Here is a 324-nt window from a genome sequence, read left to right as displayed (position 1 = left end):
ACACACAACTGAAGGAACTTTAATCGTATCATTTTAGCATGGAAATAATTAAATAAAAAGGTATTGAAAATCAAAGTTTCCAGGGAGACTCCGGTATATGACCACAATATGTAAAAACATTGTGATCAGCTTCATCGTTTCTTCGTAATATTTTCTTTCATCGTTTTAGGGTTTATATGCATTATAAGAACGCATTATTAAATGAAATATGCACATTTTAGCTTGAATTTATTTAATAATTTAGTTATGTGCGGATAGAACGAGTACGAATACCCGGCGACATCTGGCATTCTGCGCCCTATTAATATACCGTCTGTAAAGTCG

General features: G+C 33.0%; 1 protein-coding gene across 1 annotated transcript in view; it reads right to left on the bottom strand.

Annotated features, from left to right (window-relative positions):
* The window catches only part of LOC119594546 (calcium-activated chloride channel regulator 4A-like), a gene marked incomplete in the record, with an annotated part of 22,624 nt that overhangs the window by 14,258 nt on the left and 8,042 nt on the right, over positions 1–324 (bottom strand).

Source organism: Penaeus monodon, chromosome 34 (assembly GCF_015228065.2).
Source record: "Penaeus monodon isolate SGIC_2016 chromosome 34, NSTDA_Pmon_1, whole genome shotgun sequence".
NCBI lineage: Eukaryota > Metazoa > Arthropoda > Malacostraca > Decapoda > Penaeidae > Penaeus > Penaeus monodon.
The sequence above is the reverse complement of the archived record's forward strand: the minus strand, read 5'-3'. Positions and strand labels throughout refer to the sequence as shown.